A 19,141-nucleotide genomic window follows, 5' to 3' on the forward strand; every position below is an offset into this window, starting at 1 on the left:
ACTCATGTTAACAGTCATTTGGACAGAATTTAAAGAAGGATGCCAAATATTTCCTAAAGCAATTCTAAACAATCTCGGGAAAGACAAAAATTATAGACTTAAATTGTTTCCTCGTAGGGCTTCCCTGGTGGCACAGTGGTTGGGAGTCCGCCTGCCGATGCAGGGGACACGGGTTCGTGCCCCAGTCTGGGAAGATCCCACATGCCACGGAGCGGCTGGGCCCGTGAGCCATGGCCGCTGGGCCTGCGTGTCCGGAGCCTGTGCTCTGCGGCGGGAGAGGCCACAGCGGTGAGAGGCCCACGTACCGCAAAAAAAAAAAAGAAAAAAAAAATTGTTTCCTCGTAAGACTCAGTTTTTGTTGACGGAGGTTTGCTGTTTTTTTTGTTTACTCTCAGGCTTATGTTTCTAGATTAATATTGGCTGCTTTTAAATGTAACTTATATTTCACTTTAAAATTTTAAAGTAAGTTTTATTGTACTGTTTTATTTAATTCTTTCAACAACTATGTGAAATAGATGCTATCTTAAGTAATTTCCCCAACAGTTGTACTCTTAGTAAGTGGAGTCAGGATGAAAATCTGAGTCGTCTGATTCCAAGTATTCTGATGTTCAGTTTAGGAAAACCTGGACTTTTATTCATATGGTCATGTATTTGCTTATAAGCTATATCTTGTATTTTGATGGGTGGATCATGGTACCTTATTATTTTTTATATTTGCATTTCTCTGATAACTAATGATGCTGAACACATTTTCACGCTGAGTGGTCATTTTGATATTTTTTTTTTGTGAAGTGTCTTTTTGAGTCTCTTGCCCATGTTCAGAATGGATTGCTCATTAGATGTATCTGTCAGAAATATTTTCTCCCAGTTTATGGCTTGTCTTTCTATTCTCTTAATGGTATTTTTTGATGAACAGAAACTTTAATTTTAATGAGGTCCAATTTTCAATCTTTTCTTTTAAGTCACTGTGATTTTGAGACCTGTTTGAGAAATTTTTGCATATAATAATGTCATGCAGATATTCCTCTAACTTTTTTAGGCCACAAATTTTACTTTAAGAATTTTTTAGCAGCCAAACAAGAAAAGAATGTACAACCAAGTATAGAGTTCACAGTGTTCACAAGGTAAAAGTAAAATAATATTCAGAAATATCCTGATAATGAGGTCAGAGTAAAACTCCTCCTCTAGGACTGGTTTATATGTGGATTATAATGGTCAACAACCCCCCCAGATATCCTGACAATATTAACAGTGATGGGTTGCTTTTTATAACATCCCTTGATATAGCCAGTCACTTCATGCTAAAAGGCAAATGAGTAAAAATACTTCTTGAGTCAGTATAAGACAGATTTAATTCTAGGGTAGATCACTGAGTATCTAGGCAACTTCCCTAGATAATATTTCCCTTCATAATGCATTTGAAAGGTTTTGAGCAACTTTGAGTATAAAATTGTACTCTCAAAGAGATATTTGAATTCAGTTATTTCATTTTGCTGGATTATTATGGACCATGTGCTTTAACAATTGGGAAACCTGGTGAGGACACACTTGTGCATACAAACCTATCCTGTTCTGCTGGAACGTGAATGAAGAAGTAACTTTTGTGAAGCCAAATTACGCTGCGGGCAGAGGAAACACTTGTGACGCCTATCAGTAAAGCACAGGCGCCGTGCAAAAATTTTTTGAAAGAATTTGGTATTTCAAAACAGGTACTAAAATCATTCACTGTGAATAGTTAGAACTTGGATAGATTATTTTTATTTTATTAAAAAAATTAAATAACGTTGAGGTGATGCCAAAAATCCTGTTTTTTCCTTATGTCCTCTAAATTTTTCCCTGTCCATAGGCCAGAAGAAACATTCTTTGGCATTATATGGTATTTGGTTTTGATTTTTAAAAATGAAATGAGAGTTCCCCTTAATCCTTACCTGAGTCTCATTTCTATCACTCTGTCTCCAGAGGCCATTACTACTATGAGTTTGGTGTGTATAATTATATATTATTCATCACAAGGAATATGTATTTGTTGTAGAACATTTGAAAAATGAAGGAAAATAAAATAATTAAGATCATTCACAATCCCATAGCTTAGAGACAACCCCTAAGATTTGATATGTTTCCCTTTCTCTATGAATACTATATAAATGTTTACAACAAAAAATTTTATAATGTTTCCACATGCAGCATAGCTTAATGGTTAAGAACAGAGACTCTTGAACTAGACAGCATTGGCGTGAAGCCCAGCTCAATATTTCCCTAGGTCTCCTCCAGACCCGCTCCACACAACCCCCTAACACCTCCACAAACACACACAACGTATAATACCTCCTCCCAGACCTTCTCTTAATTGTGGTTTATGTTCATTCGCATCATTTTACAGATGAAGAAGCTAAAACGCAGGACAGTTAGGCAATGGACCCAAGGTCACATTGCTAGGAAAGATGTACAGGGGTTTGTGGGGGGGAGGGCAAAGAAAGTGTTATAGGCAAGGTAGTCTTCAAGAAAGGTTAGGGCCTGAATTTTTCTAATTTTTATACAATTTTTAAAGGTTACTTTCCATTTACAGTTATTTCAAAATATTGTCTATGTTCTCCGTGTTGCACAATACATCCTTGAGCCTATCTTACACCCTATAGCTTGTACCTCCCATTCCCCCACCCCTATATTGCCCTTCCCCCCTCACACACTGGTAACCATTACTTTGTTCTCTATATCTGTGAGTCTGCTTCTTTTATGCTATATTGATTTTTTAAAATAACCTTTTTATTTTGGAATAATTTTAGTTTTACAGAAAAGCTATGAAGATAATTCAGAGAGTTCCAGTATACTCCCCACCTGGTTCCTGCTAATGTTAACATCTTATATTACTATGGTACGTTTGTCAAAACTGAAACATCAGTACATTAATATATTGAGATTTCTCCAGTTTTTTCCATTAATGTCCTTTTTCTGCTTCAGGACAACCCGACTCAGGACAACTCATTGCATTTAGTTGAACTAAGTTTTGAAGATGAATAATAGCTGGATGTACAAAGGGAAGGAAGGAAAGCTCAGGACAACGAGGTAGCTGCGGGGCAATGAGTCAGAGGTATTAAGCAGGACTAAGCAATGAGTATAATGGGTATAAGGAGGGGACTGACTTGGCCAGAACAGGCTGAGAAGCAGGTAGTAAGGAGTGGGAAGTTTTGGAAAATGAATTTGGATAAGAATGGAATTATCAAGCAGAGCCATTGTATTTCATGTGCCTTATGGGGAGGGTAGTCAAGGGAGCAAGTGTGTTTAAGGAAGTTGGGGAAAGAACCTGGATTTGCAGCCCTTCCTACTCAGATCCGCTGCTGGAGAGAGTCAGAGAAAAAGTATGCCTGGAAGAGGCTAAGGGAAATTTTGTCATCTAATTCTCACAGTAAACTTTCAGTTAAGTGTTATCATAATGCTCATTTCAGGAAAGGAAATCGAGGTTTATGACAAAAGTCATGTAATACGTGTAAGGTCAAAATATAATAAGTGGTGGTGCTGGAAATTGAACCGATGTTTGACTGACTCTAAAGCCTGTGCTCGATTGTCTAGTTCAATCTAAAATTTTCTTAATTACACTGACTGGAGTTCATAGTGTAATTCTCTTCCTCTCTGAAGCCGGTTGCTAGATGTTAGACATTTGTATTTCAACAGCTTTTTCTGAAGGAAGCCACCTGGGACTTTGATGTCCTGCAACACTCCTTCACGGCTCAGAACGTGTCTCCATTCCTTCATGGATAGTGGTTACACAATAAGGAAACCATTTGAGGGGATCAGTCATTTGAGTAATGGGGTCAGTTTGACCCTGGTGGGGTAACTATGTATTTTCAAATTTCAACTGACTTAGGGGGTTAGATCATGTCCCCTAGAGCTTAGGCTTCCACATTTTAGCTTGGGACTGGAGCCAGAATGAAGACAGGCAACACAAAAAGTGGCAGGAAGCAGCTACGGGCAGTGGCATCAGGAGAAAAGAAAGCCTGTATGATCTTTTTCCTTTCTTTGATTCCCGCTTGAAAATTAGTGTCTCTACAGGAATAAAGACATAGACCCACCTACTAGAGAATGGACTTGAGGATATGGGGAGGGGGAAGGGTAAGCTGTGACATAGCAAGAGAGAGGCATGGACATATATACACTACCAAACCTAAGGTAGATAGCTAGTGGGAAGCAGCCTCATAGCACAGGGAGATCAGCTCGGTGCTTTGTGACCGCCTGGAGGGGTGGGATAGGGAGGGTGGGAGGGAGGGAGACGCAAGAGGGAAGAGATATGGGAACATATGTATATATATAACTGATTCATTTTGTTGTAAAGCAGAAACTAACACACCATTGTAAAGCAATTATACTCCAAAAAAAAAAGAAAATTAGTGTCTCTGAGAGGGGAAATACCTGAGGCAAGGTCTTCAGAGCACCTCTCTCTGACTTCTCCCTTCCTTTATTCCTCCTTCTTTCCCTCTACCAATTCTTTTCAGATTTCCAGGTTTTCTCCTGGACTTCTGAAATAAAATAATACTCATCACTCGGTCTGGCAAAAACATTAAAAAATCAGCATTGGTTCTAAGATCACAATATTAACCTTCACGATTGATTACCTTGACATTTTCTTGGCATCCTGTTAAGATTGTATGCAGCATTTTTTATTTGTTGATTTATCTCTGAATTAAAACTGGTTGTCTTTTAGTTTTGCCTGATTTTCTTTTTACCCAATAATTCAATAGATACTCCTCAAACTCTCCTGATGACTTCTCCTCTTATAATTGATAAAAGCCCCAGTCTCTGACCTTCAACCGTTCTCTAGCCATACTCCTTTCTTAGGTGAACTTGCCCAGGCCCATGACATTAGAAACCATCTAATGCTGCTAACCAACCGATTTATATCTCCATTCCTGACTATTCTCCCAAACTCAAGTCATGTATCTGATTGACTATTTGACAACATCTCTTCTTGAATGTCTAATAGTCATCTCCATCTTATCAAGTTGAAAACAGAATTCTTAAGACGCCTCAAATTTTATTTTCCCAAAACCCTTCCCATCACTGTAAATGGCAACAACTCCCAACCATTTGCTTAAGCCCCAATTTTAGGAATCACAGTTGGTTTCTTGAGTTCCCTGCCTCCTCACTTCAATCCACAATCAAGTCCCATTGCCTCAACCTAAATCTGACCACTTCTTATCTCCACTGCTACTGCCTTAATCTAAACCACTATCCTGTTCAGTCTTAATATAGCAAGAGCCTTCTAACTGTCTCCTTGCCTCCATTTCTGCCCTTTGATCATCTATTTTCCACACAGCAGCCAGAAATCTTTTAAATTTATAAAAGAGATCTGTCACTCTTCTGCTCAAAATTCTTCAACAGCTTCCCATCACACTAAAATAAAACTCAAACTACTTATCGTGGTCTACAAAACCTACCCTACACAGTCTGTTCCTGCTTTCCCTTCTGACTTCATATCCTGCCAATTTCTCCTTTTCTGTTCCTGACTGACCTTCTTGCTAGTCCTCAAACAGGCCAAGATTGTTCCCACCTAATATCTTTATACTTGCTATTTTCTTCTTCCCACCCTCCATGCAGCTGACTTCTCCCAGGGTTAAGCATCTGCTAGTTGAAACCTTCTTGGATAGATCTTGTTTCACCACCCAATCTGTGTTGTCTCTTTCTTGCTAAGTAAAACTGAACATTGTGTACCTTCCCAACTAGAATATAAATTACTCAAATTTAGGGCTTCCCTGGTGGTGCAGTGGTTAAGAATCTTCCTGCCAGTGCAGGGGACACAGGTTCGAGCCCTGGTCCGGGAAGATCCCACATGCCGAGGAGCAACTAAGCCCGTGTGCCACAACTACTGAGCCTGCCCTCTAGAGCCTGCGAGCCACAACTACTGAAGCCCGCGCTCCTAGAGCTCGTGCTCCACAACTAGAGAAGCCACTGCAATGAGGAGCCCGCGCACCGCAACAAAGAGTAGCCCCCACTCGCCTCAACTAGAGAAAGCCCGCGTGCAGCAACGAAGATCCAACGCAGCCAAATATAAATAAATAAAATTTATTAAAAAAAAAAAACTTCTCAAATTCAGGGACCTCTTGACTTAGCACATAATTAGACCTCACACTTTTTTTGACTGTTTGAATAAATACTCATCTCTTCCTTCTTGAATATTCCAATTCTAAACTTCCATAAATCTTGAATTGTACAAATGTTCATTTTATGTCTTGTATATAAACCTTAGCAATTTTTATGAAAATAGAGACCCACAGAAAGCCAGGAAAGGCTAATTTAGCTCTTTCACAGTATCAAAACTAACACTATGGTTAATTCATTTTCTAAAAAGTCTCACATGAAAGATGTTATATGATAATTCACAGCTTAAACCTGAAAGTCTGTAAGCATTTTTGTTCTCATTGACACAATTAATCCATAAATGAAAGAAGATGGAGAGTTGGAGAAGGAGACCAGAAGGAAGAAGAAAAGAGATTAAAAATTATCAAGCACCTGCAATGTGAAAGGAAATTTTGCTGGAAACATTACATATCTTTTTTAGTCCTCCCTAAAAACCTTAAGGCATGTTTTCACTAACTTTGTTTTTCTGATGAAGAAAATGAATTTGACTGTTTAATAAATCGCCTGAGCTCAGACAGGCGATTGGTGGTGGAATCAAGGATGCCAGATCTATTCACTTCAATAGCTAAAACATTTTGCACTCTATTACCTTGCATATCCAGAGTTATACTGACTATTCAAATATCTTATCCCTCGGGAATGACATGGTTTTATTGGGCCATAAAGTTTTAAAAGTAACTCCATTTGTATTTACTTACTGCCTTATTTATGGATTTATTAAATCCAACTGCTATTTGATCCAGACTCACTGAAGCTGGTGCTGGTGGAATGGTCTTTTCATAGGTAGGGGTAGTCTAACATCCTGAAACGTAAGTCATGTAAAACAAGACACATCGAGACAAAAAAAAACCCAAAAAACAAAACAAAAAACAAAAAACAAAACTATTATAATAAGAGGAGATGAGAAAAAGAAATTATTCCCAAGTATATGCTTAAGTTTGGTCTTCAAAATAATACAATCTAAATTAGCCCTATGATTAATCTCATAAATGTACTTCTACTCTGCATCTAATAAATAGTTGGGGGGACAGGAGGAAAAGAAGCTAAGACAATTATGCCTAAACTATTTTAGAAGTCAGTGCTCCATTGTCTTTAACGTTTTTCCTTATTTTTTACTGACTTTGTTTTGTTTTGTTTTTTAGTTCAATGAACAAGTAGTCCCACGGCAATCATCTTACACTGTGTGCACATTGGTGCCTGTATCTTTAAAATCCTTTGTTGACTTTCTCACTCTTTAGTCAAAACAGTAGCTTCCACTGGTATTACATTTATGATTTGCGAAATCTCTTAGATATAATATCGTATCATTGTCCTAAGAACCTTGGGTTTGCCAAGAGCAGAGAATTTAGGAATGCGTGTCTGGTACTGGATTATCTAGGTTTCACTCTATCATTTATTAGCTGTGTGACTATTAGACTTAATGCCTTTTTGCCTCAATTTCCACAACTGGGAAATAGAGATATAGACATGGGATACCTTTCTCATAAGATTTTTTCGAATAAAGTATAAGTGACTTAACACTTTAATTAAAAATATAATTATCATCTACTAATTTTAATCAACATTTTAGAATATTCGGAATGGAAGATACGGTTTCTTCTCACGCTGTGTATTTCAATTAGGTACAAGTAAAGCTCTTTCAATCAAAGTATTTAATTGGCTCCTCACTTGCTAATAGAAATTAAGACCAGGCCCCTCAGCTCAGGAATCCCCAATGTGGGGTTCCATTGTGTGCTTCATGAATAGGTATTAATTCTTGTCATTTCTTTGTGTGTTTTGCATGCCCAAATGGAAACACATTTACTCCACGGCACACTAAAGAATAATTTTGACTAATGATTTCTTCGGAAAAATTTAATGATGATAGCTATATGGATAGCATATTAGAGGTTAGGATTTGCTCTCACATCAATTATTTTATGCAGTGTGTATACTTCAATATGTTCGTTTACATGTAAGGAAAATCCAGAGATTCACTGATTTTCATACATTTATACAAGCAATTTTCACACCCATGATAGGGTACAAGATAGAGTGGAGGTTCAGCCATTAGTACTTTTTTTTTTTTTTTTTTTTTTGCGGTACGCGGGCCTCTCACTGTTGTGGCCTCTCCCGTTGCAGAGCACAGGCTCCGGACGTGCAGGCTCAGCGGCCATGGTGCACGGGCCCAGCCGCTCCGCGGCATGTGGGATCTTCCTGGACCGGGACACGAACCCGCGTCCCCTGCATCGGCAGGCGGACTCCTAACCACTGCGCCACCAGGGAAGCCCAGCCATTAGTACTTTTAAGTCTAAATTTCCTTGTCTGTAAACTGGAGATAACAAATACCTACCTCTCTAGTGGATTATTGAGAGTATTAAACGGATAATATGTAACAAGAACCATTCCAGGCACACAGTAGAGGTAAAGTCAATGTTAGTAGTGCTACTTTTAGATAGATGACAGAAACAGTCCTTTGCATTTCAATGGAACACTGAGTATCAATATATATCACCTATAAATTAAACTGCGGTTAAATAAGTAATCCAAGTTGTATGCGTGTGTGTGTGTGTGTGTGTGTGTTTCTGCACTGGTGGCTCAATGAGCTTTACTTAAGATTTTATTCTTAATATGCTTTTCCCAGAATTGGTGCTTATTATAATTTCTGTCCTCATAGTTTATGTGACTGCTTTCTCAGAATTCAAAACAAGCCTCCAAAAGCCCATTCTGAACTATAACAACCTGAGATAGCAATAAAATTTGCATGAGGTAAATATCCTCTTCTAGGGGAAGACAAGTCTATAAAGGATACAATAAAGCAATTCCTTCAGTGAAGAAAGCAACAGTATACCCGGGTTAGAAATACATTGCATTTTTTTAAAATTAATTAATTAATTAACATTTAATTGGAGCAAAATTGCTTTACAATGTTGTGTTAGTTTCTGCTGTACAATGAAGTGAATCAGCTATATGTATACCTATATCCCCTCCCTCTTGGACTTCCCTCCCACCCTTCCCATGCCACCCACCTTGGTCGTCACAGAGCACTGAGGTGAGCTTCCTGTGCTATACAGCAGGTTCCCACTAGCTATTTATTTTATACATGGTAGTGTTTTTATGTCAAACCTAATCTCCCAATTCGTCCCACCCTCCTCTTCCCACTCTGTGTCCACATGTCTGTTCTCTATGTCTACATCTCTATTCTTGCCCTACAAATAGGTTCATCTGTACCATTTTTCTAGATTCCACATATATGTGTTAATATATGATGTTTGTTTTTCTCTTTCTGGCGTACTTCACTCTGTATGACAGACTCTAGGTCCATCCATGTCTCTACAAATGACCCAATCTCGTTCATTTTTATGGCTGAGTAATATTCCATTGTATATATGTACCACATCTTCTGTATCCAACATCTATCATTGGACATTTAGGTTGCTTCCATGACCTGGCTATTGTAAATAGTGCTGTAATGAACATTGGGGTATATGTGTCCTTTTGAATTATGGTTTTCTCAGGATATATGCCCAGTAGTGGGATTGCTGGGTCATATGGTAGTTCTATTTTTAGTTTTTTAAGGAACCTCCATACTGCTCTCCATAGTGGCTGCATCAATTTACATTCCCACCAACAGTGCAAAAGGGTTCCCTTTCCTCCACACCCTCTCCAGCATTTATTGTTTGTAGATTTTTTATGATGGCCATTCTGACCAGTGTGAGGTGATATCTCATTGTAGTTTTGATTTGCATTTCTCTAATAATTAGTGATGTTGAGCAGCTTTTCATGTGCCTCTTGGCCATCTGTATGTCTTCTTTGGAGAAATGTCTGTTTAGGTCTTCTGTCCATTTTTTAATTGGTTTGTTTTTTTGATATCAAGCTCCATGAGCTGTTTGTATATTTTGGAGATTAATCCTTTGTCCATTGCTTCATTTGCAAATATTTTCTCCCATTCTGAGGATTGTCTTTTCATCTTGTTTATGGTTTCCTTTGCTGTGCAAAAGCTTTTAAGTTTCATTAGGTCCCATTTGTTTATTTTTGTTTTTATTTTCATCACTCTAGGAAGTGGGTCAAAAAAGAGCTTGCTGTGGTTAATGTCAAAGAGTATTTTTCCTATGTTTTCCTCTAAGAGTTTTATAGTGTCTGGTCTTAAATTTAGGTCTTTAATCCATTTGGAGTTTATGCTTGTGTATGGTGTTAGGGAGTGTTCTAATTTCATTCTTTTACATGTAGCTGTCCAGTTTTCCCAGCACCATTTATTGAAGAGGCTGTATTTTCTCCATTGTATATTCTTGCCTCCTTTGTCATAAATCAGGTGACCATATGTGCGTGGGTTTATCTCTGGGCTTTCTATCCTGTACCCTTGATCTATATTTCTGTTTTTGTGCCAGCATCATACTGTCTTGATTCCTATAGCTTTGTAGTGTAGTTTGAAGTCAGGAAGCCTTATTCCTCCAGCTCCATTTTTCTTTCTCAAGGTTGCTTTGGCTATTTGGGGTCTTTTGTGTTTCCATCCAAATTGTAAAAAATTTTGTTCTAATTCTGTGAAGAATGCCATTGGTAGTTTTACAGGGATTGCACTGAATCTGTAGATTGCTTTGGTAGTATAGTCATTTTCACAATATTGATTCTTCCAGTCCAAGAACATGGTCTATTTCTCCATCTGTTTATGTCATCTTTGATTTCTTTCATCAGTGTTTTACAGTTTTCTGAGTTCAAGTCTCTTGCCTCCTTAGGTAGGTTTATTCCTAGGTATTTTATTCTTTTTGTGAGATGGTAAATGGGTTTGTTTCCTTAATTTCTCTTTCTGATATTTCATTGTTAATGTATAGGAACCAGAGATTTCTGTGCGTTAATTTTGTATCCTGCAACCTTACCAAATTCATTATTAGTTCTAGAGAAATACAGTGCATTTTGAACCTAATACAAAGAGTGTGAAACATAATTTTGAGTTACCTTGGCAAGATGTGACTGGATGATTCAAAGATAAAAGGTATAAATGGCTTATAAAATGTTTCAAGGGGATTATAGAACATCAAAGAATTATTGTTAAACAAAAATTTGATCGAAAATGAATCAGAAACTTCAGAGCTAAGTTAAGTTTACTTAAAATGAACATGGTTGTAAAACTTTTTTAAAAAGGCAATGATGAAAAGTGAACATTAGATTGGATTTTTTAAAAATTGAGAATCAAAAATTTGGTAAATGCAAACCTAGATCTAATGCAATTCTGCCAATATTAGAAATAATATTATTCTATTGAGGCAGAGGGGGCTGCGAGCACTGCGCAGAATAGAGGGCTGGGTTATGATCCTGGCCTCTACCATGTGCCCTTGGATGGACAGAGGGCTCTCTCTGCATTCAATTTCCTCATCCAGATAATGAGGATGTTTGTAACACCTGCTCTGCCTCCTTCCTACAGAGTGGATATCAGGATCAAAGGAATAGATATAAAAATAGATTTTGAATTTTAAGATGTTCCACAAATGTTAGATAAGAGTGAGAAAGAACAATGAAATAACACTGTAGGTTCAAAAAGGATACATTTCCAGATTTGACTTAAAACAAACAAAAATAAATTGTGCTTCTTTAGAAAGCCATGTGTATTATCCATTAACTATTGCTATCAGTTATCTAACAAACTATCCCAAAATTTACTGGCTTAACTTATTTCATCATGATTCTGTGAGTTAGAAATTTGGGCTGGGTTCACTTGGGTAGTTCTTCTGCTATTCTCATCTGGAGTTATTCATACAACTGCAATCATCTGGAGGTTTAACTGGGGATGGATGGTATAAGCTGGTTATGTTTCTGATGATTACTACTGGCTGTCAGATAGTTGGTTGAGGGACCTTCAGAGGGGAGGGTTCTTCTTGCTCCAGGCCTTTTATCTTCAGTTTGTTAGATTAGGTTTCCTCACATGGTACCTCAGCACAGTGATTCAAGGGGGTGAGAACAGAAGCTGTAAGGTCTCCTGGAACCTAAGCTTAAAAGTCCTCTATCATCATTTCTGCTGTATTCTATTGGTCAAACCAAGTAACAGCCCAACTGAAATTTAAGGGCTGGGAAAATAGACTCTGCCTCTGGATGGGGGAAGTGGACAAGTCACATTACAAAAGCCCACAGGGATGGGAGGAAGTATTGTGGCCATTTTCACAGACAATTTACCACACCACAATTCGGTATTTGATTACTCATCTTTTAAATTATTGGTAAAGGAAGGACACTCCTTGAGGGAGTTTCATTTGCACAAATCCCAAAGAAAAAGTCACATTTTCAATAACCTGAATGGGAAAAGATTTGAAAAAGAATAGACAAATGTATATGTATAACTGATCACTTTGCTGTATACCTGAAACTAACACAACATTGTTAATCAACTATACTCCAATATAAAGTAAAAATTAAAAAAAATAGTAAGTCAATGGCAAAAGTGAATCCATTAGATAGCAAGTACCAGAATAAGTTAGGAAAAGACAAGGCAGAATACATGGTCAAGATAACCATACTGAGAACTATGTGGGTTAAACCAAAGGAAAGGGGTATTAAAGCCATGCAATAAGTAAAGTCACCTTAGGGTAAAAGACTAGAAATCATAGTGAAGGGCATAACTGGAAAGATTTTTGGAGAAGCAGATAATATAAATGAGAGTTCTCTCAATAGGACCCAAGTAGGATTGAGCAGGAAGGAAATCAGGGTATATGTAGCATCATTTCTAGAGGTAGCAAGAGCAGGTGCTGTATTTGGTCCATGATCCAATACATGAAGTTGTGTGAGGACAGGTAGGGTCAAATAGCCTCAGTTAATGCCAAACTAGGAAGACGCTGACCAAGAGGAAAAGTTAGGTTCACAAATTTGAAAATCTATACAGGAACGAAAGAGAATCCCACCAGAATCAGTTCCTAGGGTGATCTGAATAATTTTCTCAGTTGGCATCTTTTCAGCCTGTTAATAGTGTATGTACTAATTACTTATCAGCAGCCATTCAAAAACACATATTCAGCATGCACAATGTTTTAAGCACCAAACTAGGCTGTGGGGATACAGGTCAAGCAAAATGTATTCAAGGGCTTACAGACATTATCAATACAAGTGATAATAGTTATAATAACACAAAGTCTAGGAGAAGTCATAGAAGGGACGTCTCACTCAGGCTTGGATACAGGGCAGGCTTCCTGGAAGATTAATGTCTAAGCTGGGGCCACAAACATGGGAAATTATCACTGCATGGTGGGGAGAGGAGTGCTGGCTGTATCCTTAAAGGAACCTTAGGCCAAGTACTGCTGGACATATTTATAGAACTCTTGCTTGACAGTTTTGCTCTTAGAATTATAATAACCATAATTACAATTGTTATCAACTACTAAATTCCTACTGCATGCTATACACTGTACTAGGCTCTCTATATTATCATTAGTCTTCACAAAAACAAATTGCATAGAGTATCTATTCCATTGCACACACACACACACACACACACACACACACACACACACACAAATGCAGAGTTGGATAGGTTAGTAAGATATAGAGGTTGGTTTAGTGCCAAACCATAGCCCTTTACTCTAGGGTATATGGCCTTTTGATAAGACCATGGCAGACAAATCAGAAACTGTGTTTACCACCATCCTTGCTACTCTCAGAAAGACCATCAATTAATCTCAGCTAAAGGACTGCTTATTTCTAAAAAAACTTGCTTGTGTCTTACATCGTGTGCATCTTAAATTCTTTGACTTCTTCAACAAGGAAATAATGGTCATGCACATTTATGTTCAACCAATATGTAGATGTGGCTATTTAATAATATTTTTCTTTTGAAAATTGAAAGCAGTGTTTCACAACAGGGTTGTACACATTTCTGTATCTCTGAAGGGATAGCATATTAGCTTGCAAAGCTTACTCAATGTCATACTTTTAATTTTGAAAAGGGAAAGTCATATTGTTTTTGTAATTGTTTTGTATTGTTTTTTAACAGAAATGAGCACCACAGAATCTTCTGTGCTGATACTAGAGAGGCAGGTGATATTGATTCTGAGAGGGGTTTGATGGGGAGAGGAAGATTTTTGCTGCTGTGTAAGTGGAAAGGATGAACATTTAAAATACACACACACATACACACACACACACACACACACTCTCACTCAAAGGGTCCGTGATCTAATAAAAAGATGAAAAATATCTTACAAAGGAATGGACATATCTTCTTTTTGGATACTTTCTGATTAGAGTAGGAATTATATAGTTGGGGGAGGGGCTTGGGGTACATTAGAGTCACAATGTGGATCCTTATCTTCATTCCTAAGCTTAGCAGGAAGTCTTTCAGAATATAATACTGAGAATTTGTAAGACTACCTTTGACTTACAGTGGTCCATTTGGTGAATAAGGAACGTTAAGTTTTCATAAAAGCAAATTTATACATTCTTAGTCTCTAAGATACTGGCTACAAAAATCTTTCAGATTTTAGCCTTCGTTTATAAGGTTACACTTAGAAACATGTATACAGACTTGTACATAGTAAAAGCAGCAAAAAAGGTACAGTTATCCTATTACTGGGGTGTCAATAATTTCTCCAAGTCAAGCAGGTTTGTGGATTTCATTTGAAGAACACATTTGCTGTGCATGGTGAAACATCTTTTGAAAAGAGTGATCAATGATTGGTGACCAAAGAAAAATGACACATATGGAATATAAAGTTGGAGACATGAACATAACCAGCTTCAGAGAGAAACAGTGCAAGTGTATTTAGAATGGACAGCAGGCTTTGCAATCTGTTGCACTGGAGTTTTAGGGACTTACCAGAGACAGTGTTTGTTATTGCAGAACATTTTGCTTCCCAGGAGGAAGGAAGATTAACCAAAAGAAATACAACATTGAAAATTACACAGATGATACAGCAAAATAAAATCCTAGACTATAAGCCACAAAAGGCCCAATATATTAGCTTGGGAATTACTAGAGTGGCCCACAATCTAGTGCTTCCATCCTAACGATGTTTATAGAAAGAGAAGATTGAGTAATGCTTGCCCTGGCTTTTCAGCAAAGCCCCTGCTACCACCTCCCACAATCCCCACTCTTTTGTGGCTTCTTGGGCTTCTGTAATTTCCTTTTGACACATTTGACTTTTTGTCTCCTAAAATCTGGTTTGCCTGGGGAATGTGTGTCAAAAATCAGGCCTTATTTACTCATTGGGAAAGTGACCACTAGTGTGGAGTTGGGCATACCTAATGGGAATAAAGAAAGAAGGGCCACGTGCTCACCCACCCGCCACACAGGACAGCCACTTCTGGGCAATGTGCCATCTTGTTCCAAACAGCGCAATGAAAACCGCAGGTCAGGCCAATTGGCGTCTCAGGCCTAGAGTATGCTGGTTAATTGATGTTCTAGCCAGAAGCCTTCTCTAAGTTTCAGAAATTCCTTCTTTGTATTCTGAGATATCTGAAATTCTTCTCTCTCCCTTAAGAGGACAATCCCTAGGGTTGTTTAAAAATGCATTTGCTCTTTAATTCAACAACATTCAACCATTGAGATGGTTAAGTTAGCTTGTAAATAATGTTTCTATGATGTTTAACCTAGTTTCTTAACCCAGTAATTACTTTCGTTTTTATTTATTCTTCCTGGTACAGCAATCCTATGAAAGAAAGATAAAATGTAAAACATTTCAAAATAGCTCTATTTCATTATGGAAGAAGGAGATAGTATTATTTTTCCTTTAGGGTCATATTTTATAGTTTTGAATCCTGTTATGGTAAAGCTGGAGGAACTCATCAGTTGATACTCAATGTTTATTGGCCATTCCCATGCTGTACTTCCTATTGGCTCTCTATAAAAATAACAACAATAACAGCAACAATAACAAAAACAAATATATTGATGAAAATAATGACATTGAGAACTCTAACTAGAAAATTTGTAATTCCTCATTGAAAAGCCTATTATTGACCCCTATTATATTATGTTATTGTACTGTTATTATAATAATAGTTGATCTTTATTGTGGGTTTACTTTGTACCAGGTGGCTTACTAAGCACTTTACATGTATTTTCACATTTAACCAATATGATAGCCCTTTAAAGTAGTACTAATAATATCTCCATTTTATAGGGTTTGAATTGATGTTTAAAGCAATTTATTTGAGGTAATGTAGCTTACTAGTGACAAAGCAGGGATTGCAATGTGTGTATCTGTCTGACTCTAAGGTCCCCAAGTTCTTCAACCACTGCTTTACTTACTACCTCTACTATTCTTAGCCTCTTGAACAAGTTTCTCTTAAGTGCTGGTCTGCTCTTTGATTTTAAGTTTAGCTAAATTCAACTAACACTTGTTGAACCCTTACACAGTCCCAGGCATACAACCAAAATGTTTCTCTTGACATAGGTGTCTTTGCCTCCCTACTTTGCAGTTTCCTTAATGTAAATAAAGATAACAATACCTACCTCATAGGATAGTTAAGTATATTATGAGTAAAAGATAGCTATCATTATTAAAAAAATAAGTTCCTGGCATAAGGTGGGTAATCAATAAATGTTGGATGGATGAATGAATGAAGGTATAGTGAGACAGAGTCTTGTCTATAAGAAGTTAATAGTATGGTTGTGGGAGCAACAGAAATACCTTAGTTATCTGTGCTTCAATACCATGAGTTTTATATTGATAAGACACACAGGTTCTACTGGTGCAGAAATGAGCACATTAACCTTGGGCAGGAATGACAAGGCAGCAAATTCTGGGAGGTTTCTTGGAGGAGGAAAGGAAAAAAGGTTAAAAAAAAAAAAAGGCAGGCTGGAAATGTCAGTGTTGCTCAAGGATTACAGTGGGAAAGACAAGAAAGAAGAAAACCAGTTAGAAGATTATTTGATTATTGTAATCCTTAGGACAAAAAAAAGAAAATTGATGAAAGTTTGAACTTGGCAGTGATAGGGAATGAAAAGATAAGGATGAATTCCAGGGGTATTGGAGTGTTTGGCAAGGCTTAGTGACTGATTAAATGCAGGAGGTGGACGAGAAGGACACAGAACTGTTTCTGGCTTGTTCAACTCTACAGAGGATGATGTCATCGAGATGAGAAACACAGGTTCCACAGTGTAATTCTGGGGAAGTTATTATCTTCTTAATCTTTACTTTCCTTCTGTGTAAACTTAAGATAGTAACAGTCCTTATCACATATAGTTGGGGTGAGGCTAAGGTGATATGACAACAGGTGAACAGTTTAGCACAATGGCTGGCACTCAGTAAGTGCTCGATACATAGCTCTCTTACTCCGTGGGGTTGGCAGTAGGGCTGGAACAGCAAAGAGCCAATATTTTCAGTGATGTGGTATCTAGTACGAGTTGCTTATAAGTTATCTAGATCAGTGTATGGAATGCCTGAAAGAACATCTGGCAGTTTGTGAATGTCAGGAAAAGAAGACACACCCTTTGGGCTGAAATATGATTTTAGAGATGTTTTCAGTTTAAGTACAAGAGATCACAAAATCAAGCATGGCCCTTTCTGAGGCTTGATAATAGGGTTAGCCAGTAAGGAAGGCATGTTGGAGGAGGAGTCTCTGCCACTCCCACTAGAGGACAAATCTAGGACTCTCACAGCCTCTATAATTCCATCTTCAAAAGCAGACTGTGACTGCTTGCTTCTGGAATGCAGTAGTTGCCACCCAAACCCAGAAAACTATCTTCCTTCCTCCAAATTGCACTTTGGGTGTCATAATCACTCTTGACTTACTAATGGGGGGCAGTTAAATCTACTTTTTAATTCAGATTTAACTGGTATGTTATCATGCTCAACCTATTGCTATTTTCTATTTGAGCACAGCTATTTAGTCTGTAATCATTTCTCCCACTTTATCTTTTTTTACTGCTTGAAATTGGTTTTTGGTTCATTTTACCATTTAAAATTTCCTCATGGTATTGATAGTTAAAATAGCCCATGGTCTTTGGCTCTTTATTTATAAAATAAAATTGTATTTAGTTTATTCCTTAGTGAGATTCATCCCCTATTTTACTCAGGAACTGGAGTGAGAGATGGACTCTTGCATTTTGTGGGATTTTTAATGACTGCCTGTATTTTATTTTATTTTTTTTTATTATTTTTTTTATTTCATATTAATTTATTCATTCTACACCCTCTTCCATTACATGGATCTGAGTTTTTTTTTTTATTTATTTATTTTTTATTTTTTTTATTTTTATTTTTTTACATCTTTATTGGGGTATAATTGCTTTACAATGGTGTGTTAGTTTCTGTCTTATAACAAAGTGAATCAGTCATACATAAACATATGTTCCCATATGTCTTCCCTGTTGCGTCTCCCTCCCTCCCACCCTCCCCATCCCACCCCTCCAGGCTGTCACAAAGCACCGAGCCAATATCCCTGTGCCATGCAGCTGCTTCCCACCAGCTATCCACCTTACTGCGTTTGTTAGTGTGTATATGCCCATGACTCTCTCTCGCCCTGTCACAGCTCACCCTTCCCCCTCCCCATAACCTCAAGTCCGTTCTCTAAGAGGTCTGCGTATTTATTCCTGCTTTACCCCTAGGTTTTTCATGACATTTTTTTTCTTATATTCCATATATATGTGTTAGCATACGGTATTTGTCTCTCTCTTTCTGACTTACTTCACTCTGTATGACAGACTCTAGGTCTATCCACCTCATTACAAATAGCTCAATTTCGTTTCTTTTTATGGCTGAGTAATATTCCATTGTATATATGTGCCACATCTTCTTTATCCATTCATCCGATGACGGGCATTTAGGTTGTTTCCATCTCCGGGCTATTGTAAATAGAGCTGCAATGAACATTTTGGTACATGTCTCTTTTTGAATTATGGTTTTCTCAGGGTATATGCCCAGTAGTGGGATTGCTGGGTCATATGGTAGTTCTATTTGTAGCTTTTTAAGGAACCTCCATACTGTTCTCCACAGTGGCTGTATCAATTTACATTCCCACCAACAGTGTAAGAGGGTTCCCTTTTCTCCACACCCTCTCCAGCATTTATTGTTTCTAGATTTTTTGATGATGGCCATTCTGACTGGTGTGA

The sequence above is a fragment of the Lagenorhynchus albirostris genome, chromosome 11 (genome assembly GCF_949774975.1).
Source record: "Lagenorhynchus albirostris chromosome 11, mLagAlb1.1, whole genome shotgun sequence".
NCBI lineage: Eukaryota > Metazoa > Chordata > Mammalia > Artiodactyla > Delphinidae > Lagenorhynchus > Lagenorhynchus albirostris.